Source organism: Salvelinus fontinalis, chromosome 33 (assembly GCF_029448725.1).
Source record: "Salvelinus fontinalis isolate EN_2023a chromosome 33, ASM2944872v1, whole genome shotgun sequence".
Lineage (NCBI taxonomy): Eukaryota > Metazoa > Chordata > Actinopteri > Salmoniformes > Salmonidae > Salvelinus > Salvelinus fontinalis.
Window position 1 is genome coordinate 6,810,370 of NC_074697.1, and position 19,895 is coordinate 6,830,264.

The window sequence follows — 19,895 nt, forward strand, 5'->3', positions numbered from 1 at the left end:
TACATGACACAAGTAATTTTCCAACAATTGTTTACAGACAGATTATTTCACTTATAACTCACTGTATCACAATTCCAGTGAGTAAGAAGTGTACACACACTAAAGACTGTGCATTTAAACAGCTTGGAAAATTCCAGAAAAAATGTGATGGCTTTAGAAGCTTCTGATTGGCTAATTGACATAATTTGAGTCAATTGGAGGTGTACCTGTGGATGTGTTTCAAGGCGTACCTTCAAACTCAGTGCCTCTTTGCTTGACATCATGGGGAAATCAATAGAAATCAGGAAAGATCTAAAGAAAAAAATGTAGACCTCCACAAGTCTGGTTTATCCTTGGGAGGAATTTCCAAATGCCTGAAGGTACCACATGCATCTGTAAAAACAATGGTACGCAAGTATAAACACCATGGGACCACGCAACCGTCGTACCGCTCAGGAAGGAGACGCGTTCTGTCTCCTAGAGATGAACGTACTTTGGTGCGAAGAGTGCAAATCAGTCCCATCAATCTATATTCACAGTAAAACGAATCCTATATCGACATAACCTGAAAGGCCACTCAGCAAGGAAGACGCTACTGCTCCAAAACGGGCATAAAAAAGCCAGACTATGGTTTGCAACTGCACATGGGGACAAAGATCGTACTTTTTGGAGAAATGTCCTCTGGTCTGATGAAACAAAAATAGAACTGTTTGGCCATAATGACCATCGTTTTGTTTGGAGGAAAAAGGGGGAGGTTACAGCATCATGTTGTGGGTTTGCTTTGCTGCAGGAGGGACTGGAGCATTTCACAAAATAGATGGCATCATGAGGCTGGAAAATAATTTTGATATGTTGAAGCAACTTCTCTAGACATCAGTCAGGAAGTTAAAGCTTGGTCGCAAATGTGTCTTCCAAATGGACAATGACCCCAAGCATACTTCCAAAGTTGAGGAAAAATGGCTTAAGGACAACATAGTCAAGGTATTGGAGTGGCCATCACAAAGCCCTGACCTCAAGTCTATAGACAATTTGTGGGCAGAACTGAAAAAGCGTGTGCGAGTAAGGAGGCCTACAAACCTGACTCAGTTACACCAGCTCTGTCAGGAAGAATGGGCCAAAATTCACCCAACTTATTGTGGGAAGCTTGTGGAAGGCTTCCAGAAACATTTGAGCCAAGCAAAACAATTTACAGGAAATGCTACCAAATACTAATTGAGTGTGTGTAAACTTCTGACCCACTGGGAATGTGATGAAATAAAGGTGAAATAAATCATTCTCTCTACTATTATTCTGACATTTCACATTCTTAAAATAAAGTGGTGATCCTAACTGACCTAAGACAGGGAATTTTCACTACGAAGAAATGTCAGGAATTGTTTAAAACTGAGTTTAAATGTATTTGACTCAGGTGTATGTACATTTTCGACTTCAACTGTATGTTATGTCTGAAATATTAATTTATAAATTCCTCTGTCCTTAAAAAGAAGTTATCATCCAATAGGCTTTGATTAAATTTCCAATATGCTAGTCCATGTGGAAATTCAGTAAGATTAATGTATCTGCCAATTATCTGATTGTCTGACCGCATTCTATCCGCTATCAACACTTCTGTTTAACCTTTGATGCCAACGAGACTGACATACAGTAAGAAGTTGTCAAGACGACTCATGTAGCTTGATTGAGCCTCTGCCAATGTAAATCTCACTAGGTCAGTATTTTTAAGCCTCCATATATCCACTAGTTCCAAAATATCCATGACATTCATGATTTCTTTAAGAGCATGAGGGTGATAGTTTGTTGTGTGTTTTCCTTCACAGTCCATTGAGGTTTTTAAAAAAGTATTATAATCTCCCACCATAAAAATAGAGTATTGTATTGCTTGCAGGGTTAATCATTTATTATATATATTTTCAAGGAAGCGTGGATCATCATTATTTGGTCCGTAAAGGTTAATGAGCCACATTTATGGGCTAATAACATATTTAAAATCATTCATCTACCTTGCGGATCTGTTTGGACGATTTGCACATTCGGATCAAAATTACTGTTAATTGATATTATCGCCCCTTTTGAGTTTCTTTGCCCATGGGAGAAGTATATTTCACGCCTCCAGTCCATTTGACACACGACTTCATCTAAAATGGTTGAATGAGTTTCCTGTAAACAATAGATATTATATTCCTTCTCTTACAGCCAGGTAAATATTATTCTTCTTTTCTTATTATCTGCTAAGCCATTTCAATTATAACTGGCTATACTTATTTCACCACTTACCACAATGATAATCAAGGTTTAGATCTATTGATCATAATATATGTTTATAAATTTACCATTAACTTCTTATGGCTGAAGGGGCAGTATTGAATAGCTTGGATGAAAGGTGCACAGAGGTGCCCAGAGTAAACGGCCTGCTCCTATGTCATAGTTGCTAATATATGCATATTATTATTAGTATTGGATAGAAAACACTCGTAAGTTTCTGAAACTGTTTGAAATATGTCTGTGAGTGTAACAGAACTCATATGGCAGGCAAAACCCTGAGAAGTTCCACTTCCTGTTTGGGTATTTTCTGGGGGTGCCAGATTTTCAACCAAGCTCTCATTGAAAATACAGAGAGATATGGATGGCTTTTCACTTCCTACGGCTTCCACTAGATGTCAACAGTCAATAGAACTTTGTCTGATGACTCCAATGTGAATTGGGGCCGAAGGAGAAAGGAAGGAGTAATCACTTCCGTGAGGTGCCCACGCATTGAACTGGCGCACGTGAGAGTGAGGTCCGTTCCATCGGTCAATTGAAGTCGATGTAATTCTCCGGTTGGAACATTATTCAAGATGTATGTTAACAACATTCTAAAGATTGATTCAGTACATCGTTTGACGTGTTTCTACTGACTGTAACGGAACTTTTGGACATTTCGTCACGTTATAGTGGATGCGCTTTGAGACTTTGGTTAGGGCGTTTGGTAAAAGCTAATTGGACATAAATAACGGACATTATCGAACAAATCAAGCATTTATTGTGGACCTGGGATTCCTAGGACTGCATTTTGATGAGGTTCATCAAAGGTAAGGAAACATTTATCATGTATTTTCTGGATTCTGTTGAGTCCTACATGGCGGCTAATTTGACTATTGTTCTGAGCTCCGTCTCAGATTATTGCATGGTTTATTTTTCTGTCAAGTTTTTTTGAAATCTGACACAGCGGTTGCATTAAGGAGAGGTATATCTATAATTCCATGTGTATGACTTGTATTATCATCTACATATATGATGAGTATTTCTGTTGAAACGATGTGGATATGCAAAATCAATTGATGTTTTTGCAAATAGTGAATCTAACGCGCGCCAATGTAAACTCCGATTTTTTTATATAAATATGAACTTTATCAAACAAAACGTGCAAGTATTGTGTAACATACATAACTAGGGATGGAGAAGGGCTTTAGAGGGTGGAAAAGTGGAAAACAATTGGAGGGTTACTTAGTAGCAATGCAAATATCATAGTACAGCTTTATGGAGCACTATGGTACTTTTTAAAAACTTCTTATAGCTGAAATCCATGTTTTGTTTGATTAAATTCATATTTATATAAAAAAATCTGAGTTTACATTGAGGCGACTAGATTCACTAAATGCTTCCCCTGAAACACACGCTGGTCCCCCGGTGTGACCATTGTCTCAAACATCTCTGTGCAGTCAGACTGTTACGGACTGTTACGGATAACCTGTGTGTGTGTTTGTTTTCTCTCCTTCTGCCCTAGTCACAGGTGTCACTCCTCAGTCGCCAATCAGAAGATACACCTGCTCCCTTTCCCTTAATCAATCACATCCCCTTTCCCTTGGTTTAAAAGAATCCCAATCAGTTGTCTCTGCAGTGATCTCTCTTTTGTTTTTGCACTTACATGTCACATTTGTCCGTTATTATGTGAGTATGTATTGTTATGGTGTATGACTGTTTGTTTGTTGGTGGGAAACGGGGATACCAAGACAAGTCGCCCATGGGCATACACTACCCGTAGGAAAACATTGTCTAAGTACCCTATTTAGAACTGGGTGGACCACCCACTGTATTTTATTGGTTAGTTAGCTAGCCATTATTGAAGCAAGACTAGCTTAGGGGGTTTTGGATGCTTATTATTTATTTCCTTGGGTCCAGCTCAGCCCCTCCCCCTTTACCGTGTGTTTAACAAATAAACCACACGTGCTTGACGGTAGATTTATTAAGTTGTCTGTGGTTATTAGTTCTCACTGTTCCTTTATCACTGTTATGATTTGTATGAGATATGTTACGGGTTTCGTTTCCATCCCCCCTAGACTGCAGGGCCAAAGGGGTTCGTAACACACACCTTTGATTATTTTGTACCACCAGGGCCACAATAATGTCCCTCCTCTCTGATTGTCAGAGTGTGACCCCCTCCCCATGGGTTACTGCAGCTAGTGTTGCCAGCACTGCCACTACCTGGGTGGGGGCACCCCACCAGAATCCCCACCGGCTAGGTACAAGGTCGTCAAGGTTCTCATTAGCAGCTTTGAGCCCGGATTTCGGTTTTGCCTGCATATAGGCAACTTCAGGCAGGCCCATAAAACAGATAAGGACTTCTCTTTAGTGCTCAGGTGGGTGTCTAGGGTATAGGGTTAGGGGACCTTTCCAATATGATAGCACAAGAAATGAATAAATTAGATGAAACAATGTATGTCCCTCATCTGCACAAAATTGAAAGCTCTCTCTCAAAACCCCTGTTCACAGACATACATTGGTTCTGGGATATGCAACAGTTTCCTTTCTCTCTCACTAAACGCCACACTTTCCCAAACAACAAAAACACACACCACTCTTTCCATCACAATACATCCACACATACTGTGATTTCTGTTCGCTGTGTTTTTATCTCCACCATGTTGATTGAGTACTTTTGTGTTCCAATTAGTTATATTTGAGTCTCAGTCCTATAGGGCTGCACACAATTGGCCCAGAGACGTCCGGGTTTGGCCGGTGTAGGCCGTCATTATAAATAAGAATTTGTTCTTAACTGACTTGCCTAGTTAAATAAAGGTAATACAAATATTTTGAGATTTATAATTTTGCTAGTTATCCTTTCTTCTAATGCCGTCTTGTCCATTTATAAAATATTATAAATGGAGAATTGAATACTATTTATTTTACAACATTCCCTATCTTGCAAGGTACAGTGTAGAGTCGTGGCCAAAAGTTGTGAGAATGTCACAAATATTAATTTTCACAAAGTCTGCTGCCTCAGTTTGTTACCCCCAAGGAAACACGTGCTGTCATCATTGCTTTGCACAAAAAGGGCTTCACAGGCAAGGATATTGCTGCCAGTAAGATTGCACTGAAATCAACCATTTATCGGATCATCAATAACTTCAAGGAGAGCGGTTCAGTTGTTGTGAAGAAGGCTTCAGGACGCCCAAGAAAGTCCAGCAAGCGCCAGGACTGTCTCCTAAAGTTAATTCAGCTGCGGGATCGGGGCACCACCAGTACAGAGCTTGCTCAGGAATGGCAGCAGGCAGGTGTGAGTGCATCTGCTCACACAGTGAGGCGAAGACTTTTGGAGGATGGTCTGGTGTCAAGAAGGGCAGCAAAGAAGCCACTTATCTCCAGGAAAAACATCAGGGACAGACTGATATTCTGCAAAGGGTACAGGGATTGGATTGCTGGGGACTGGGGTAAAGTCATTTTCTCTGATGAATCCCCTTTCCGATTGTTTGGGGCACCCGGAAAAAAGCTTGTACGGAGAAGACAAGGTGAGCGCTACCATCAGTCCTGTGTCATGCCAACAGTAAAGCATCCTGAGACCATTCATGTGTGGGGTTGTTTCTCAGCCAAGGGAGTTGGCTCACTCACAATTTTGCCTAAGAACACAGCCATGAATAAAGAATGGTACCAACACATCATCCGAGAGCAACTTTTTACAACCATCCAGGAACAGTTTGGTGACAAACAATGCCTTTTCCAACATGATGGAGCACCTTGCCATAAGGGGAACAAAACATTGATATTTTGGGTCCATGGCCAGGAAACTCCCCAGACCTTAATCCCATTGAGAACCTGTGGTCAATCCTCAAGAGGCGGGTGGACAAACAAAACCCACAAATTCTGACAAACTCCAAGCCTTGATTATGCAAGAATGGGCTGCCATCAGTCAGTATGTGGCCAAGAAGTTAATTGACAGCATGCCAGGGCGGATTGCAGAGGTCTTGAAAAAGAAGGATCAACACTGCAAATATTGACTCTTTACATCAACTTCATGTAATTCTCAATAAAAGCCTTTGACACTTTTAAAATGCTTGTAATTATACTTCAGTATTCCATAGTAACATCTGACAAAAATATCTAAAGATTCTGAAGCAGCAAAATTTGAAATTAATATTTGTGTCATTCTCAAAACTTTTGGCCAGGACTGTAGTTGTACTTTATTTATTTAAGGGGTTTTATTTTATTGGTTTTCTGTCTATTTTCGTTTTATTATTACTATTATCATGTCAAGTGTTGGGTGTTCCATTATTCGACTCCTCTTTGAGAATGTTGTATTTTTTAGAATAGCCATGGAGTAGTCTTTGTGTCTTGTAACATTTGTTTGTCAATATACAGTATATTGACTACGAGAGCTACACGCTTCCCTTTTAACCTGTTGGGGATGGGGGCGCTGTTTAGACTATTTATGCTAATTTGGCTAATTTTTTAAACGGCTTCCCACAAAATCCTTGATCGTACAATATGCATATTATTATTATTATTGGATAGAAAACAGTCTATAGTTTCTATAGGAGTTGAAATTTTGTCTCTAAGTGGAACAGAGCCCATTCTACAGCAATTTCCCTGACATGGAGTCAGATTTGAGAAATGTTGGCCACTCTTCTGAAGTCAGTTAAAAGGGCACTGTCGTTGCTATGACTATACGGACACTTCTTACGTCTTCCCCTGGATGCCTTTACGTGATGACGATTCCAACGGGGTCGATTGCGCGTTCACAGGCCCTACAAATGAAAAAACCCTGAAGCTAGTCATTCTTTGGGAGCTGCGTCATGAGCCTAGAGGACACCGGCGCGCACCTGTTCCAAGCGTTAGTTTAGCCTGTTATATTTCTCCGGTCATCTTTTCACTCGTTATAGGAGTTAAAAACATCATAAGGTAGTTAATTTAAAGCGTTTTATAGCAATTTATATCCGTTTAGTGCGATTTTGGGACATTTATTTTTGCAACGATGTGAAAAGTTGGGCTTGCTTTTCAGTTCATCCCGAACGCAGTTGACATTTCCACATGGCAAGAGGACAGCTTTCCACCAAAAGACGATTTCTCCCAAGAAAGGATCCTTTGCCCAAGATACTGATGGAAGAACAGCTCAAGGTAGGACATTTTTATTATGATAAATCGTGTTTCTGTCGAAACATTTTAGTGGCTTAGGACGCCATGTTTTTTGACGTAGCTTCGCTTGGCGCAAACTGTATTGAAAAGTAAGGATAAATTAAAAAATGTAATAACGCAATTGTATTAAGAATTAAATTGTCTATCAATCCCTGTCCACCCTATATTTTTTAGTCACGTTTATGAGTATTTATGTATAAGAGTAGATCACTGTCTAAGTGGCGCAAGGACTTTTTCTTTACCAGCTTGTCTACATTTCACATTGTCTAACCATGATTTTGGTGGCTAAATATAAACATTTTCGATCAAACTGTATATGCATGTTGTAATGTGATGTTACAGGAGTGTCATCGGAAGAATTCTGAGAAGGTTAGTGAAAAAATTTATATCTTTTGGCGATGTTGACTTTTATCGCTCACTTTGGCTAGAATCAATGCTGGGCTGCTAATTGCTATGTGCTAAGCTAATATAACGATTTATTGTGTTTTCGCTGTAAGACACTTAGAAAATCTGAAATATTGTCTGTATTCACAGGATCTGTGTCTTTCGATTCGTGTATGCTGTGTATTTTTACGAAATGTTTGATGATTAGTAGTTAGGTAAACACGTTGCTCATTGTAATTATTCTAGTCCATTTGTGATGGTGGGTGCAATTGTAAACTATGCCATCTACCTGAAATATGCACTTTTTTCTAACAAAACCTATCCCATACCATAAATATGTTATCAGACTGTCATCTAATGAGTTTTTTTGTTGGTTAGGGGCTATAAACATCTTAGTTTAGCCGAATTGGTGATGGCTACTGGTGTTGGTGGACAAATAAAAGATGGTGGATTATGCTAATGTGTTTTTAGGTAATAGATGTACATCTTTACATATTGTGTCTTCCCTGTAAAACATTTTAAAAATCGGAAATGTTGACTGGATTCACAAGATCTGTGTCTTTCATTAGCTGTATTGGACTTTAATGTGTGAAAGTTAAATATTTTAAAAAAATATTTTTTTTGAATTTCGCGGCACTGGTTTTTCAGTGGGGGGGGGGGGGGGTGCCGCTAGCGCCACGCTGATCCTAGACAGGTTAATCTATTCTCCTTGAAGATTGGGTACAGAACTTTGCGCCCTTCCACAATCTCCCTCGGGAATTGATATTTCATGCCTATTTTGGTGCCAGCGAGTCTTTTACCCAGGCTTTTAACCATTACTTTTTCCTTAAAGAAAGCTAATTTAGCAACGATTGAAGCTCATATCTCTGTCCTCTTTGTCCAAAATGGTGTACAGGATCGAGTTGGATTTTATTGACAGCATCGAGTGTGATTGAAGCGATGTAAGAAATAATTCCTTCACTACGTTTTCGGGAACTTCTTCTTTCTTTGTACAACATTTTCTCTAATAGATCTAGTCTGTATGTCTAGTAAGGCTTCTCTCAGAAAGATGTTCTCCTTTTTAAGTTCATTAACGTCCGTTTCTATCTTATTGACTGTCTCTTTTAGCTTGCTTGTTTCCTTCTACATTATCGCAGCTTTTTCGTCACTCATTTCGAGGCTCGCCTTCAACTCCATTATATCCTTATAAACTAATTCAAGTATGCCCAGTTTGTCATTTATCGACATTAACAGATCGCCTTCCACCCTTATCATTATCGGTGGTGAAAAGCATAAATTGTCTGCATCCATCGAGGAGTCGCGTTTTCTTTTGGAGATTGATTCTCCTCATTTACTCTCCGTCGAGTTTGAGTGTTGCTTGTTTTTGTAATATTTGTCAATACATTTCTCTATCATTATGATTTGTTTTGTATTATTATCCAGATCGAATGTTATTACCCACGAGTATATGAAGTGTTAATATTTAGTCTAACTTACTGATATTGAATATGTTTTTATCTTGAGGCGATTTGCACCGCTGTGTTCAGTTCGCCATCTTAGCCACGCCTCCTAGGCATAATTTGGGTTAGTAATCATCTGCAATTAAACGTGTTAACTAAATCATAATAATTGACATACAATTGTCCAGTCAAATAATTTTATTTCAGTTGTAATATGTCATATTCTTTCACTTTTTCATATTTCTGACAGAATGTTATTTCACTGAGGCGGGAGTATGAACGCAGACAACAACCATTTCCCATGAAATTTCCACAGTTTATTATCAAGCAGTCTTGACATCATGATATCGTCATATCAACTGGTCTACGAATTTTATTCTTTCGTTTTTTTCATCGCTACCAGTTATTTTAACTCGGAGCTCCGCGTAATCTCTCGTTAGTATTGTGTTAAGAAATCTGTGCTGTACGCCAATTATTATTTATTTTTAGCTTAACTACTGTCACGCCCTGACCGTAGATTGCTTTGTGTGTTTCTATTTTTTGTTTGGTCAGGGTGTGATGTGGGTGGGCATTCTAGGTTTGTATGTCTAGGTTTTGTATTTCTATGTTAAGGCCTGGTATGGTTCCCAATCTATCGTTGTCTCTGATTGAGAACCATACTTAGGTAACCTGTTTTCCCACTTTTAGTCGTGGGTGGTTATTTTCTGTTTAGTGTTTGTTGCACCTTGCAGAACTGTTCGTTTGTCGTTTTGTTGTTTTTGTTCGAGTGTTCATATTTATTAATTAAACGTATTATGAATACTTACCACGCTGCACCTTGGTCCTCTTCACCTTCTTCCGATGAATGCCGTTACAACTACACTGCTTGTAATGACTATATGCTGTCTTCTTATACATGTACCACCTAATTAGGATTTAGTTTTATTTTGTGTATGTGTGAGTTAAGTTTTGTTTTGTCCTCTAAATTGGCCAGCCCATTCAACAGTACAATGAATGTCAGTGCTTGTATTGTTGTCTTTTTTAATTGATTTTTTATTGGAAAATAATAAACATATTATAAAAAAAAGAAATCCAGCGATAAACTAGGTAATACAGAAGGTCTTCGTTGAAATCCCGTCATGATTGTTAATTCTCTAGTTTTAGTGCAGTTGCTTTAATACACTTTTCTGATCAGACACTTCAGAAAACAATCAACCGTTGAAACCTACCAATCTAGTGACTTTGTTACTTTTTAAATTGTAAATGCATTTGTATTTATGTATCTTGGATTTAGTCACGAGATTTACATCTCTTTTTCAAGTCAACCATGTTCTGTTGATCGGGGTGAATAACGCTGTCGCAGGCATCGCTCCAAATGGGATGAGATCTGGTGACTGAGATGCCATGGTTTACATGGTTTTCATCCTCATCAAACCATTGAGTGACCTTTTGCCCTGTGGATAGGGGCCTTGTCGTCCTATGGGGGCATACCCTAAGCATGATGGGATGTTAATTGCTTAATTAACTCAGGAACCACAACTCTTTGGAAACACCTGCTTCAATATACTTTGTATCCCTCCTTTTCTCAAGTGTTTCCATTATTTTGGCGGTTACTTGTATTTTAGCTGGCATGCCTGCTGGCAAGGTTGGTAGGAGTTAGAAAAGTAAGAAATAACTAAATGTGCTGATTAAGACTCACGTTCCTTTCAATCTTTTACCCAGATTTTGGCAGCGATGCAGATAAAGATATTATGTTTCTATAACAAAATAACCATCAGTCAGGAGGATCCAGACAGCTCAAGAGGTATGCTTAGATATGCAGAAAAATTGACATATTTTTTACATAGAATTAACCATACTGATTATGGCTCTAGATAGTAGGAAAAAGCTTTCAATTGTTTGAAAAATGCTAAATTCTCCAACTTCTGGACGGGGAGACCAGCCCCCCTCTGCACCGTCCCCCAGCCACCCTAACATACTTTGTAACCCCTCAGATTTTTTGGGGGTGCATGACACTCTTGAATCACATCAAGAATTACCTGAGAGCCAGAGAGGGGAAAGAGAGGAATATACAATTCATGTATCGTTTAATTGACGAGCAGCATTTTCCCTTTCATCAAGGATTATCAAATCTGCTGGTGTAATTCAATTTCTGTTGTAAGGAAATATTGAGCTAGCAGAAAGAGAGAACTACCCCAGGAACTGCTGCTGTACTCTGGCACTTTAACTCCACCGAAACTCCCTCCCTCTACACACACACACACACACACACCCATACATGCACACACACACAAACATACTATAAAACACACACTGAATTCTCAAAACCATACAGCAATACTCATATACTGTAATAACAGCAGATTCATTATAGCCTTGCTTCTAATTTAGTGGAATGCTTTCTATTTGTTTGTCTATTCAGACAGTAAGCGGGTGCAAGACTATGCGATCCTGCTCTGGCTCCCATATAAGTGTGAGTTAAATTGGCCATAGAATAGAAACAGATCATTATACTAATCATTTGTAGCTATGGGGTTATGGTAGTACAAGAGATCATTATAATAATAGTTTGTGGCTATGGAGTTCTGGTAGTACAAGAAAATAATGAAAAAAAATGGTTTGTGGCTAATTCCTAAGCAGAGAGCACACACGTTTACATATGCACACACACAATAGCACACACAGTAGCACACACACACACACACACACACACACACACACACACACACACACACACACACACACACACACACACACACACACACACACACACACACACACACACACACACACACACACACACACACACACACAGACACAGACACAGACACAGACACACACACACACACACACACACACACACACACACACACACACAATGCTTGCTCATCAGTTCAGAATAACCAGGGGAACATAACAAGAAACAAGGCTACCAATTAGGCTACCAACTACTACTGTATTGTAAGATATGTGAATGAAAGTATTACCTGCAATTACTAATACCACTACTGCTACTACTACTGCTGCTATTATTACTACTACTGCTGCTACTGCTGCTAATACTGCTACTGCTACTACTATTACTACTACTACGCCTACAACTACCTCTCTACTACTGGTAGTAGTATTACTACTACTGTGAATTATACTACAACTGCTGCTACTATTATTAGTAGTAGTAGTATTATTAGCAGTAGTAGAAGTACTACTCCACTACAATTACTCCTACTGCCACTACTACTACCACCACTACAACTACCAGTGCTACTGCTACTACTACTACTACCACTACTACTACTACTACTACTACTACTACTACTACTACTATTACTCCAACTACCATTACTAGTATTCCTTCTACTACTACTAGTATTACTACTACTACTAATTCTACTTAAACTACTGCTAATGTTATTATTATAATAATTATTATTATTAGTCATACTACTCGACTACTACTACTACTACTACTACTACTACTATTATTACTACTACCACTATTTTTACTACTAGTATAACTACTGCTACTATTCTGTATTAATATTACTACTCCAATTCAATGACTACGACTATTACTATCACTATTATTATTCTTAGTATTATTATTATTAGTAATACCATTACTTCTACCACCACTACTACTACTACTTCTGCTGCTGATACTTCTAGTACTACTACTGCTCCTACTACTATTATTACTACTAGTATAACTACTGCTACTATTCTGTATTAATATTACTACTCCAATTCAACAACTACGACTATTACTATCACTATTATTATTCTTAATATTATTATTATTACTACTACCATTACTTCTACCACTACTACTACTACTACTACTACTACTACTACTATTACTCCTACTACCATTACTGTTTGTACTTCTACAAGTATTACTTCTACTGCTAATTCTACTACAACTACTGCTATTGTTATTATTATAATTATTATTAGTAGTAGTACTACTCCACTACTACTACTACTACTACTACTACTATTATTATTACTACTACTACTACTAATACAACTGTTATTACTACTTACACTATTATTGCAACCAGTACTGATATTACTACTACTACTACTACTTGTAATACTACTTCTAATGCTGTGATTATTATAATTATTATTACGACTCCAATACTATTACTAATACTATTACTAGTACTATTACTGTTAAAACTACTACTATTACTACTATTAGTACTACTATGATGACTATTATTATTACTACTACTGCTACTATTCCTAACATTACTACGACCTCTACTATGTTCTATTATTACTTCTCCATTGCTAGTACTACTACAACTACTAATATTATTATTACTTCTACTTCCAATGTTACTACTACTAATACTACTTCTTATACTACTAACATTACTAATACTACAAATATTATTATTATTACAACTAATATTATTATTACTACTACAGCTAATACTACTACTACTACTACTACTAGTATTATTATTGCTACTACTGCTACTACTTCTACTACTACTACTAATGTTACTATTACTACTAATATTATTATTACTACCACAACTACTACTACTACTGCTAGTATTATTACTACTACTAATACTACTTCTACTACTACTACTACTACTGCTACTATGTTCATTATTATTAGGCATTTTGTGTGGGCTACATAGGGACAGAAATCAATGTAATATCAACATACATTTTTGACAGGAAATGTTTGTAGTTGACAAAACGGAGTGGTTGTCCTATCTATCTATCTATCTATCTGTCTATCTGTCTATCTGTCTATCTGTCTATCTGTCTATCTGTCTATCCAATTCAATGGGCTTTATTGGCATGGGAAACATGTGTTAACATTGCCAAAGCAAGTGAGGTAGACAATACACAAAAGTGAAACAAACAATACAAATTAACAATAAACATTACACATACAGAAGTTTCAAAACAATAAAGACATTACAAATGTCATATAAATATACAGTGTTGTAACAATGTACAAATGGTTAAAACACACAAGTTAAAATAAATAAGCATAAATATGGGTTGTATTTACAATGGTGTTTGTTCTTCACTGGTTGCCCTATCTACCTATCTATGTATCTATATATCTATACATCTATCTATCTATCTAGCTTTCTCTCACGAGACATCTCATTTCTTTCCAAGGATTTTGACAGTCATTATGATGAGCAGTCTTTCTCGGTCTCTCTTTTTGATCTCTCCATCACAGGGTCTTACTGGAGATTAACGTGGATTTCAGGTAATCTCTATATTATGACTGTCACTGTACCACCCCCCTTCTCCTTCTCCTGCTATTCTATATTATGACTGTCACTGTACCACCCTCCTTCTCCTCCTCTCTCCAGTTTAAAGTGGAAGTACTTCCCTCTCTCCAGTTTAAAGTGGCAGTAGTTCACTCTCCAGTTTAAAGTGGGAGTAATTCACTCTCTCCAGTTTAAAGTGGCGTAGTTCGCTCTCTCCAGTTTAAAGTGGCAGTAGTTCACTCTCTCCAGTTTAACCTGATGATGATAGGGGGCGCTATTTACACTCTGGGGGAAAATCGTTCCCAATTTAAACGGCTTCGTACTCAATTCTTGCTCGTACAATATGCATATTATTATTATTATTATTATTAAGTGGCAGTAGTTCACTCTCTCCAGTTTAAAGTGGCAGTAGTTCACTCTCTCCAGTTTAAAGTGGCAGTAGTTCACTCTCTCCAGTTTAAAGTGGCAGTAGTTCACTCTCTCCAGTTTAAAGTGGCAGTAGTTCACTCTCTCCAGTTTAAAGTGGCAGTAGTTCGCTCTCTCCAGTTGTTAAGTGGCAGTAGTTCACTCTCTCCAGTTTAAAGTGGCAGTAGTTCCCTCTCTCCAGTTGTAAAGTGGCAGTAGTTCACTCTCTCCAGTTTAAAGTGAGAGTAGTTCCCTCTCTCCAGTTATAAAGTGGCAGTAGTTCACTCTCTCCAGTTTAAAGTGGCAGTAGTTCGCTCTCTCCAGTTGTTAAGTGGCAGTAGTTCACTCTCTCCAGTTTAAAGTGGCAGTAGTTCACTCTCTCCAGTTGTAAAGTGGCAGTAGTTCACTCTCTCCAGTTTAAAGTGGCAGTAGTTCACTCTCCAGTTTAAAGTGGCAGTAGTTCACTCTCTCCAGTTGTAAAGTGGCAGTAGTTCACTCTCTCCAGTTATAAAGTGGCAGTAGTTCACTCTCTCCAGTTTAAAGTGGCAGCAGTTCCCTGTTTCCAGTTTAAAGTGGCAGTAGTTCACTTTCTCCAGTTGTAAAGTGGCAGTAGTTCACTCTCTCCAGTTATAAAGTGGCAGTAGTTCACTCTCTCCAGTTTAAAGTGGCAATAGTGACCTCTCTTCAGTTGTAAAGTGGCAATAGTGACCTCTCTTCAGTTGTAAAGTGGCAGAACTTCCTTCTCTCCAGTTGTAAAGTGGCAGTAGTGACCTCTCTCCAGTTTTAAAGTGCAGTAGTGACCTCTCTCCAGTTGTAACGTGCAGTAGTGACCTCTCTCCAGTTGTAAAGGGGCAGTAGTGCCCCCTCTCCAGTTGTAAAGTGGCAGTAGTGCCCCCTCTCCAGTTGTAAAGTGGCAGTAGTTCACTCTATCCAGCTGTAAAGTGGCAGTAGTTCACTCTATCCAGTTGTAAAGTGGCAGTAGTTCACTCTATCCAGTTGTAAATTGGCAGTAGTGCCCCCTCTCCAGTTGTAAAGTGGCAGTAGTTCACTCTATCCAGTTGTAAAGTGGCAGTAGTGCCCCCTCTCCAGTTGTAAAGTGGCAGTAGTTCACTCTATCCAGTTGTAAAGTGGCAGTAGTGACGTCTCTTTAGTTGTACAGTGGCAGTACTTCCCTCTCTTCTGTTGTAAAGTGGCAGTACTTCCCTCTCTCCAGTTGTAAAGTGGCAGTAGTGACCTCAATCCAGTTGTAAAGTGGCAGTAGGGACCTCTCTCCAGTTGTAAAGTGGCAGTAGTTCCCTCTCTCCAGTTGTAAAGTGGCAGTAGTGCCCTCTCTCCAGTTGTAAAGTGGCAGTAGTGCCCTCTCTCCAGTTGTAAAGTGGCAGTGCTTCCCTCTCTCCAGTTGTAAAGTGGCAGTAGTGACCTCTATCCAGTTGTAAAGTGGCAGTGGTGATGTAGCAGTTTGAGCAGTGACCATTAACACACTGGAGAGGGTTAGAGAGTGAGTCAATACACTGACCACTAACACACTGGAGAGGGTTAGAGAGAGGAAGTAATTTCACTAACCATTAACACACTGGAGAGGGTTGGAGAGTGAGTCATTACACAAACTACTAACACACTGGAGAGGGTTAGAGAGAGGGAGTCATTACACAAACTACTAACACGCTGGAGAGGGTTAGAGAGAGGGAGTCATTACACAAACTACTAACACACTGGAGAGGGTTAGAGAGAGGGAGTCATTACACAAACCACTAACACGCTGGAGAGGGTTAGAGAGAGGGAGTCATTACACAAACCACTAACAGGCTGGAGAGGGTTAGAGAGAGGGAGTCATTACACAAACTACTAACACACTGGAGAGGGTTAGAGAGAGAGTCATTACACGAACCACTAACATGCTGGAGAGTGGTAGAGAGAGAGAGAGGGACAGAGAGAGATTACTTTATCTCTGACGTCAACCCAGTCTCTCAGAGCGTTCCCAGTCAGCCCACTGACAGCCCTATCAGATCACAGCAAAATCAGTCTCCAGAGCAATACTCAATCATGAGGAATCAAAGCAAAAGGAATTGCGCAATATTAACCTGTTTGGGCTGCAAGGGGCAGTATTGAGTAGCCAGATAAAATGTGCCCATTTCAAACGGCCTCGTACTCAATTCTTGCTCGTACAATATGCATATTATTATTACTATTGGATAGAAAACACTCTCTAGTTTCTAAAACCGTTTGAATTATTTCTCTGAGTGGAACAGAACTCATTCTGCAGCACATTTCCTGACCAGGAAGTGGAATGTCTGAAAATGATGCTCTGTTCTTCTTCCTGCCTATAAATGGGCACTAGACTTATTAGTATACATGCACGTCATACACCTTCCTCTGGGTGTCAAGAGGCTGTGAGAGAAGAAATTAGTTGGTCTGAGATGGAACACATCATCTTGGAATGACGTGTCCACCATTTTCGGTACTCTGAAGAGCGCGAGCTGGACAGTCGGATTGCCTTTTGTTTAGCTGCCGTTATAGGCGACTACAATCTCCGGCTTTGATTTTATTTGATACATGTCACCATATCATCGTAAAGTATGTTTTTTCAATATGGTTTCATCAGATTATTGAAATTTTTTCGGGAGTTTTGCCGTGTTCCGTTCTCTTCCGTTTGTTGACATGGAGAGTTTAGTGCCACTAGGCTAGCGCACTTGCTAAATGAAGAGGGAGAGTTGCCGTTCTGAATCCAAACAACGACTGTTCTGGACAAAGGACACCTTGTCCAACATTCTGATGGAAGATCAGCGAAAGTAAGAAACATTTTATGATGCTATTTCATATATCTGTCGTAGTCGTCGGCGCCCAAGTGTTTCTGGCTATTGTGCTAAGCTAATATAACGCTACATTTTTTTTCCGCTGTAAAACACTTAATAAATCGAAAAGATTAGTTGGAATCACAAGATGCCTGTCTTTCATTTGCTGTACACTATGTATTTTTCAGAAATGTTTTATGATAAGTAATTAGGCATTTGACGTTGGTGTCTGTAAGTTTTATGGCTGCTTTCGGTGCAATTTCTGACACTAGCTGCAATGTAAACTATGATTTATACCTGAAATATGCACATTTTTCGAACAAAACATATGCTATACAATAAATATGTTATCAGACTGTCATCTGATGAAGTTGTTTCTTGGTTAGTGGCTATTTATATCTTTATTTTGTCGAATTTGTGATAGCTACTGATGGAGTAAAAAACTGTTGGAGTAAAAAAAGTGGTGTCTTTTGCTAACGTGGTTAGCTAATAGATTTACCTATTGTGTCTTCCCTGTAAAACATTTAAAAAATCAGACATGTTGGCTGGATTCACAAGATGTGTACCTTTCATATGCTGTATTGGACTTGTTAATGTGTGAAAGTTAAATATTTAAAAAATATATATTTTGAATTTCGCACCCTCCACTTGAGCTGGCTGTTGTCAAAAGTGTACCGGCGTCGGGCTGCAGCCATAAGAAGTTAAGAAAGGCTCTAGATGGAAGGAAAGTAGTGTAGAAACCTACCAAAAAACAAACAAATTCACTACCTTTTAAATAACTTCCTGGACAAAACATTTTCACTGTAATAGTGAAGGTTTAACCTCTTTATGATAGGGGGCAGCATTTTAACTTTTGGATGAATTACGTGCCCATAGTGAACTGCCTGACTCTGTCCCAGATGCTAATATATGCATATTATTATTATTATTGGATATAAAAAACTCTGTCGTTTCTTAAACTGTTTGAATGATGTCTGTGAGTATAACAGAACTCATATGGCAGGCAAAGACCTGAGAAAAAATCCAAACAGGAAGTGAGAATTCTGAGACTGGTCAATGTTCAAATCATGGCCGATTCAATTCCCTGTAAAATATGGATCTGTTTGCACTTCCTATGCCTTCCAATCGATGTCAACAGTCTGTAGAATGTGGAATGAAGCCTCTAGTATGATGTGGGGCCGGATGGGAGGTGTTTCAGTCATTGGTCTGGTCATGCGCTTTCCTCATGATATCGCCTTGCGTTCCATAACTTCTACAGACATGAAGGAATGCTCCGGTTGGAACGTTATTGGATATATATGATAACAACATCCTGAAGATTGATTCTCTACTTAGTTTGATCAGTTTTTTTGACCTGTTATATAACTTTTTTAAGTTTTCGTCCGAGTTTGCCTGCATCTGCGCGAGCGTTTGGACATGTTCACTAAACATGCTAGCAAAAGTAGCTACTTAGACATAAGTAATGGACATTATCGAACAAAACAACAAATTGTTGTGGAACTAGGATCCCTGGGAGTGCATTCTGATGAAGGTGATCAAAGGTAAGGGAATATTTATGATGTAATTTCGTATTTCTGTTGACTCCAAAATGGCGGAGAAATTTTGTTTTTATCTGAGCGCTGTCTCAGATCATTGCATGGTGTGCTTTTTACGTAAAGTTTTTTTGAAATCTGACACAGCGGTTGAATTAAGAACAAGTGTATCTTTAATTATATGTAAAACATGTATCTTTCATCAAAGTTTATGATGAGTATTTCTGTTATTTGACGTGGCTCTCTGCAATTTCTCCGGATATTTTGGAGGCATTTCTGAACATGGCGCCAATGTAAACCGAGATATGTGGACATAAATATGCACATTATCGAACAAAATATAAATGTATTGTGTAACATGATGTCCTATGAGTGTCATCTGATGAAGATCATCAAAGGTTTGTGATTCATTTTATCTCTATTTCTGCATTTTGTGACTACTATCTTTTGCTGGGAAAATGGCTGTGTTTTTCTGTGGCTATGTACTGAGCTAACATAATTGTTTGGTGTGCTTTCCCTGTAAATCCTTTGTGAAATCAGACTTGTTGGCTGGATTCACAACATGTGTAGCTTTAATTTGGTGTCTTTCACTTTCATGTGTGATTTCATGAAAGATTGATTTTTATAGTAATATATTTGAATTTGGACGCTACCGTCCCACATATCCCAGAGAAGTTAAACATGGCAGTAGAAAGCCTAAACAGTATATTTGACCTTTCAGCTTCCTTATCAAACGTAAACATT